Here is a 7,966-nt window from a genome sequence, read left to right on the forward strand (position 1 = left end):
AAATGCACTCAAAATTAATAAGCAAAGAAGAGTTTCCAATTTTACTAAAGTGTTATTAATATTCTCCATGGGTGCATTTGCATTAAAACAATAGTAATTTACAGTAGGTCTCTGATATAGGGTAGGAGCAAAGAAAATAAGATGTTCTTGTGGTTTGGGGGCGAAACATCTTTATTTCAATATATTTATTTCATTATGATGACTTTCTCTTAACTTTCAGCATAGGAGTGAGTCCCTGTTGATCATCACTAGAAATCGAATTTAGAATCGGAATTACATTAGAATCAACACATGACAATTAAAGGATCAGTTGAGATCCATCTCCAATAGGTTACCTGTTCTGTATATGAGTGACACCAAGGGTTGTGGTGCCATCCTGACCAATAAAGAGTGCAAGTCCAGCTTCTGTAATAGATATAGATACTAAGCATTAGCATTCTCTATTGAGTAATATGTCATGCTTTACATCCTACATAGGCTAGGATTAATCTGTGTTCTTGAAACCAGCATCAAGTTCAAAGCACCTTCCATGGGAGGAGGGAGCTCAAATACTGAGCACAAGCTCTCCAGACAGAGATTTTCAACCACATCCTGGCCATCCAGCCGTGTTTTCTTGACCCGAGTCAACTGACCGGCAACTCTGACTCTCTCCTTTGCCTCCGGGTTCTGACTGGCATGGCATCCAGTCTGGATGCCCCGCTTCATCGCCAGCTGCCTTCTCAGGGTGTCCTCTGATTAATCTGAAATACATTGTGGGGTTCACTTAGTTGTCCAGCTTGTTGTCCTTGTTCACATATCCCTCTAGGAGGCAGTGTCGGGTCACATACCCAGAGCCTGAATACTCAGACAGGTTGAGGTCGAGGTAACCCACCTAATACAAATAACATGGAAATTGGGGAGATATTATTACTGAAGGTGTGAGAAAAAGTGATTCCCTACTGAAAAAACAACCCTCATGCATCTATACCTTCCATGTCTGCCAATCTAAAGGGTCTGGATAAGTGTAAGCAAGCCCTTACTATGCTAAATGTTTTGCATTTGTATTTATTATGGATCCAAAGCAGCAGCTACTCTTGCTGGGGTCCAGCAAAATTAAGGCAGTTTATACAATTTTAAAAACATTACAATACATTCAAAGATTTCACAACACACTGTGTGCCCTCCAGTCCCTACTCCACCACTACCGCATATCTACAGTACTAAATCCATGTGTATGTATAGTGCGTATGTTATTGTGTGTGTATGTGCATGTGTCTGTGCTAATGTTTGTGTTGCTTCACAGTCCCCGCTGTTCCATAAGGTGTTTTTTAAAGCAAATTTTACTACTTGCGTCAATTACTTGGGGTGGCAGGTAGCCTCGTGGTTGGACTTGTAACCGAAAGGTTGCAAGATCGAATCCAAAGCTGACAAGGTAAAAACCTGTCGTTCTGCCCCTGAACAAGGCAGTTAACCCACTGTTCCTAGGCCGTCATTGAAAATAAGAATTTGTTCTTAAACTGACTTGCCTAGTTAAATTAAATACATTTTAAAAATTGATGTGGAATAGAGTTCCATGTAGTCATGGCTCTATGTAGTACTGTGTGCCTCCCATAGTCTGTTCTGGACTTGGGGACTGTGAAGAGGCCTCTTGTGGTATGCATGGGTGTCGGAGCTGTGTGCCAGTAGATTAGACAGACAGATCGGTGCATTCAACATGTCAGTACCTCTCATAAATAAATGTAGTGATGAAGTCAATCTCCCCTCCACTTTCAGCCAGGAGAGATTGACATGCATATTACTAATATTAGCTCTCTGTGTACATCCAAGGGCCAGCCGTGCTGCCCTATTCTGAGCCAATTGCAATTTTCTTAAGTCCTTTTTTATGGCACCTGACACACGACTGAACAGTAGTCAAGGTGCTACAAAACTAGGGCCTGTAGGACCTGCCTTGTTGATAGTGTTGTTAAGAAGCCAGAGCGTCGCTTTATTATAGACAGACATCTCCCCATCTTAGCTACTACTGCATCAATATGTTTTGACCATGACAGTTTACAATCTAGAGTTACTCCAAGCAGTTTAGTCATCTCAACATGCTCAATTTCCACATTATTTATTACAGTATTTAGTTGATGTTTTATGGTTTAGTGAGTGTTTTGTTCCAAATACAATGCGTTTAGTTTTAGAAATATTTAGGGACACTTATTCCTTGCCACCCACTCTGAAACTAACTGCAGCTCTTTGTTGAGTGTTGCAGTCATTTCAGTCGCTGTAGTAGCTGATGTGTATAGTGTTGAGTCGTCCGCATACATAGACACTAGCTTAACTCAGTCAGTGGCATGTCATTAGTCAAAATTGAAAAAAGCAAGGGGCCAAACAGCTGCCCTGGGGAATTCCTGATTCTAATTGGATTATATTTGAGGGGCTTCCAGAACACCCTCTGTGTTAAGTTAGACAAGTAACAATTAACTTTATCCACATTATTGCAGGGGGTGTAAAGCCATAACACATACATTTATCCAACAGCAGACTATCATCAATAATGTAAAAAGCTGCACTGAAGTCTAACAAAACAGCCCCCACAATCATTTTATCAGCAATTTCTCTCAGCCAATCATCAGTCATTTGTGTAAGTGCTGTGCTTGTTGAGTAAGTGCTGTGCTTGTTCCCCATAAGCATGCTGAAGTTATGTTGTCAATTTGTTTACTGTGAAATAGCATTGTATCTGGTCAAACACAATTTTTTCCAGAAGTTTACTAAGGTTTGGTAATAGGCTGATTGGTCGGCTATTTGAGCCAGTAAAGGGGGCTTTACTATTCTTGGGTAGCAGAATGACTTTAGCTTCCGTCCAGGCCTGAGGGCACACACTCGCTAGTAGGATTAAATTGAAGTTGTGGCAAATAGGAGTGGCAATCTGCTATTATCCTCAGTAATTTTCCATCCAGATTGTCAGACGCCGGTGGCTTGTCATTGTTGATAGACAACAGTCATTTTTTTACCTCTTCCACACTGACTTTACGTAATTCAAAATAACAATCCCTAAATTTGCTTATCTTGCCAATGAAAAAGTAATCTATGCAGCCTACTCAATCACTTTTTATAGCTACTGTTTACAGGCCTGCTGGGCTATATACAGCGTTCCTCATTGAGTTCCCTGAATTCCTATCGGACCTTATAGCAGATAATATTCTAATCTTTGGTGACTTTAATATTCACACGGAAAAGTCCACAGACCCACTCCTAAAGGCTTTCGGAGCCATCATCGACTCTGTTGGTTTTGTCCAACATGTCTCTGGACCTACTCACTGTCACAGTCATACTCTGGACCTAGTTTTGTCCCATGGAATAAATGTTGTGGATCTTAATGTTTTTCCTCATAATCCTGGACTATCGGACCACCATTTTATTACGTTTCCAATTGCAATAAATAATCTGCTCAGACGCCAACCAAGGAACATCAAAAGTCGTGCTATAAATTAAATTCACAGACAACACAAAGATTCCTTGATGTCCTTCCAGACTCCCTCTGTCTACCCAAGGACGCCAGAGGACAAAAATCAATACCCTAGATGCAGTTGCACCTCTAAAAACAAAAACATTTCTCATAAGAAACTAGCTCCCTGGTATACAGAAAATACCCGAGCTCTGAAGCAAGCTTCCAGAAAATTGGAACGGAAATGGCGCCACACCAAACTGGAAGTCTTCAGACTAGCTTGGAAAGACAGTACCGTGCAGTATCGAAGAGCCCTTACTGCTGCTCGATCATCCTATTTTTCCAACTTAATTTAGGAAAATAAGAACAATTTTTGATACTGTCGCAAAGCTAACTAAAAAGCAGCATTCCCCAAGAGAGGATGGCTTTCACTTCAGCAGTAATAAATTCATGAACTTCTTTGAGGAAAAGGAAAAGACATGATTATTAGAAAGCAAATTACGGACTCCTCTTTAAATCTGCGTATTCCTTCAAAGCTCAGTTGTCCTGAGTCTGCACAACTCTGCCAGGACCTAGGATCAAGAGAGACACTCAAGTGTTTTAGTACCATTTCTCTTGACACAATGATGAAAATAATCATGGCCTCTAAACCTTCAAGCTGCATACTGGACCCTATTCCAACTAAACTACTGAAAGAGCTGCTTCCTGTGCTTGGCCCTCTTATGTTGAACATAATAACGGCTCTCTATCCACCAGATGTGTACCAAACTCACTAAAAGTGGCAGTAATAAAGCCTCTCTTGAAAAAGCCAAACCTTGACCCAGAAAAGATTTAAAAAACTATCGGCCTATATCGAATCTTCCAATCCTCTCAAAATTTTTAGAAAAGGCTGTTGCGCAGCAACCCACTGCCTTCCTGAAGACAAACATTGTATACGAAATGCTTCAGTCTGGTTTTAGACCCCATCATAGCACTGAGACTGCACTTGTGAAGGTGGTAAATGACCTTTTAATGGCATCAGACCGAGGCTCTGCATCTGTCCTCATGCTCCTAGACCTTAGTGCTGCTTTTGATACCATCGATCACATTCTTTTGGAGAGATTGGAAACCCAAATTGGTCTACACGGACAAGTTCTGGCCTGGTTTAGATCTTATCTGTCGGAAAGATATCAGTTTGTCTCTGTGAATGGTTTGTCCTCTGACAAATCAACTGTAAATTTCGGTGTTCCTCAAGGTTTCATTTTATGACCACTATTGTTTTCACTATATATTTTACCTCTTGGGGATGTCATTCGAAAACATAATGTTAACTTTCACTGTTATGCGGATGACACACAGCTGTACATTTCAATGAAACACGGTGAAGCCCCAAAATTGCCCTCGCTAGAAGCATGTGTTTCAGACATAAGGAAGTGGATGGCTGCAAACTTTCTACTTTTAAACTCGGACAAAACAGAGATGCTTGTTCTAGGTCCCAAGAAACAAAGAGATCTTCTGTTGAATCTGACAATTAATCTTAATGGTTGTACAGTCGTCTCAAATAAAACTGTGAAGGACCTCAGCGTTACTCTGGACCCTGATCACTCTTTTGAAGAACATATCAAGGCTGTTTCAAGGACAGCTTTTTTTCATCTATGTAACATTGCAAAAATCAGAAACTTTCTGTCCAAAAATGATGCAGAAAAATTAATCCATGCTTTTGTCACTTCTAGGTTAGACTACTGCAATGCTCTACTTTCCGGCTACCCGGATAAAGCACTAAATAAACTTCAGTTAGTGCTAAATATGGCTGCTAGAATCCTGACTAGAACCAAAAAATGTGATCATATTACTCCAGTGCTAGCCTCCCTACACTGGCTTCCTGTCAAGGCAAGGGCTGATTTCAAGGTTTTACTGCTAACCTACAAAGCATTACATGGGCTTGCTCCTACCTAGCACTCTGATTTGGTCCTGCCGTACATACCTACACGTACGCTACGGTCACAAGACGCAGGCCTCCAAATTGTCCCTAGAATTTCTAAGCAAACAGCTGGAGGCCGGGCTTTCTCCTATAGAGCTCCATTTTTATGGAATGGTCTGCCTACCCATTCGAGAGATGCAAACCTTTAAGTCTTTACGGAAGACTCATCTCTTCAGTGGGTCATATGATTGAGTGTAATCTGGCCCAGGAGTGTGAAGGTGATCGGAAAGGCTCTGGAGCAACGAACCGCCCTTGCTGTCTCTGCCTGGCCGGTTCCCCTCTTTCCACTGGTATTCTCTGCCTCTAACCCTATTACAGGGGCTGAGTCACTGGCTTACTAGGGCTCTTTCATACCGTCCCTAGGTGGGGTGCGTCACTTGAGTGGGTTGAGTCACTGATGTGATCTCCCTGTCTGGTTTGGCGCCACCTTGGGTTGTGCCGTGGCGGAGATCTTTGTGGGCTATCCTCTGCTTGTCTCAGGGTGGTAATTTGGTGGTTGAAGATATCCCTCTAGTGGTGTGGGGGCTGTTGCTTTGGCAAAGTGGGTGGGGGGTTTTCCTTCCTGTTTGGCCCTGTCGGGGGTGTCATCGGATGGGGCCACAGTGTCTCCTGATAAACATATGTATTCGGTGCAATTAGGGGTACATAAATTAAATTACTTACATTGTGTTTGCCAATGCCCCAAATATCATGTACATTTGATGCAGCATTATGATGACTCATTGTCACAATGGTAGGGATTAACTGAGCTGGTCTTGGATCATTTATGGGACTAGTGTTTAGAGTGTTGGGCCAGTAATCGAAAGGTTGCTAGATCGAATCCTTGAGCTGACAAGGTAAAACTCTGTCGTTCTGCCCCTGAACAAGGCAGTTAACTCACTGTTCCTAGGCCATCATTGTAAATAAGAATTTGTTCTTAACTGATTTGCCTAGTTAAATAAAAAAAATAAAAAACATCTACTAATAATTGTTTCAACGCAGCCTTGAATGCGTGGACAGGAGCCAAGATGATTTGGATGGACTCTGTCATTCCTATAGAGTATCTTCTGTTTCCAGAAGCTATCAATAAAAGTGACTCTAGCAAGTCTTTTAGCAAGATGTGTAATGCCAGCAGTCCGCTGAATCTTTCACACCCGCGGCCCAACGATGGTACTGGACCTGAAATTATTGGCCATTTTTTTGCCTTGGGGCCCGAGTTTCTCACCATAGACCTGCCTTTGATGACAGCTGGTGTTGTTGAATGGGCCGATCTCTCAGGCAGTCACATGGCTGGGAGCTCCGAGGATCCGAACACGAGGTAGAGGCCACTGGAGAGGGAGACAGAGCCGAGGACGAAGACACTGGGTTTGTGCCCATAGGCGACGTTGTTGCCGGTGATGTCTGGTGAGGACCTGCCTTACAACAGGCCTACAAACCCTCAGTCCAGCCTTTCTCGGCCTATTGCAGACAGTCTGAGCACTGATGGAGGGATTGTGCGTTCCTGGTGTAACTCAGGCAGTTGTTGTTGCCATCCTGTACCTGTCCCGCAGGTGTGATGTTCAAATGTACCGATCCTGTGCAGGTGTTGTTACACGTGGTCTGCCACTGCGAGGACAATCAGCTGTCCGTCCTGTCTCCCTGTAGCGCTGTCTTAGGCATCTCACAGGACGGACATTGCAATTTATTGCCCTGGCCACATCTGCAGTCCTCCTTGCAACATGCCTAAGGCACGTTCACGCAGATGAGCAGGGACACTGGGCATCTTTCTTTTGGTGTTTTTCAGTCAGTAGAAAGGCCTCTTTAGTGTCCTAAGTTTTCATAACTGCGACCTTAATTGCCTACCGTCTGTAAGCTGTTAGTGTCTTAACGACCGTTCCACAGGTGGATGTTCAGGAATTGTTTATGGTTCATTGAACAAGCATGGGAAACAGTTTAAACCCTTTACAATGAAGATCTGTGAAGTTACTTGGATTTTTATGAATGATCTTTTTTAAGACAGGGTCTTGAAAAAAGGACATTTCTTTTTTTTGCTGAGTTTAGATGGGGGATTTTATCTCATTTTACTCCACTGAGCAACAATTGTCATATCTTTATCCTAAATGGTACCCTATTCCCCATGTCGTGCACTATATAGGGAATATGGTGCCATTTGGGACAAATATACAGTTTTAAGGCAAAGCCTCTTATTTATGATAAGTTAGCTAACCTTTCGAACTGACAGTCTATACATGCAGTCATCCAGGACTCCAGACAAGCTGTTTTGTCACTCAAACATCTTCCCCCATTGGACTGAGTGGTGCTGGACTTCCAGTCTGCGGGTTACACACACAACTTGATAATAGTATTTCTGTAACTTTGGTTGAATTTTAAGTCGTTCTTCAAATCTTGGATGTTCGCCTCTAATGCTGTCTGTCCTTGCTTCCCTCTGATGTTTTCAGGAGGCAAGAGGACATGAGGAATCGAGGAGAGTTTACAGATTCAAAACATTTTCTCCCAACTGAACACGACTCAGCAATAAAATTACATGTCACAAATCACAACACAGGGGCTTTGTGACATCATACTGTTTCTAGACCAGAATGGTCATATTCCAAAGTAAGTCATCACAAAACAAGCTG

Source organism: Oncorhynchus mykiss, chromosome 13 (assembly GCF_013265735.2).
Source record: "Oncorhynchus mykiss isolate Arlee chromosome 13, USDA_OmykA_1.1, whole genome shotgun sequence".
Classification (NCBI taxonomy): domain Eukaryota; kingdom Metazoa; phylum Chordata; class Actinopteri; order Salmoniformes; family Salmonidae; genus Oncorhynchus; species Oncorhynchus mykiss.